Source organism: Chaetura pelagica, unplaced genomic scaffold, assembly GCF_000747805.2.
Source record: "Chaetura pelagica isolate M959 unplaced genomic scaffold, ChaPel_1.0 scaffold270, whole genome shotgun sequence".
Classification (NCBI taxonomy): domain Eukaryota; kingdom Metazoa; phylum Chordata; class Aves; order Apodiformes; family Apodidae; genus Chaetura; species Chaetura pelagica.
In genome coordinates this window covers 465,241-465,657 of record NW_009951925.1, presented here as the reverse complement: position 1 = coordinate 465,657, position 417 = coordinate 465,241, and positions in this window count along the sequence as shown.

Below are 417 nucleotides of genomic sequence, written 5' to 3'. Positions count from 1 at the left end.
GAATCCCTCCTGCCACTCGCCTCGACCTTGGCACCGCTCCCTGTCATGTGTGTGGCACCGCTGCCAGCTTGACAGGGACCGGCCACCCAGCCCTGCTCCGATCTGTGCCCTCTGGTAGGCAGCAGGGTAGCATGCTAGAGGCAGCCAGCAGCAATCAGGAGACTCCTGGGGTGCTGGTCTGGGGGTTCCCCAAGCCCTGCTGCCCCTAAAGGCAGTGAGGAGCCCTTGCTAGGACCCCAGTGCTGAGGTTTGGGTGCCCCTGGGTGCTGGGGATGTTCCAGAGCCACGGTGGCAGGTCTGGCCCTGGGCATGGGGTGTGCCCGCACCTGCTGTGCAGCAGAAGACTCCACATGGCCCCGTGGCAGTGCCCATCCTTCATGGCAGGGCTGGGAGCATCCTGTGTTCTGGCCAAATGTG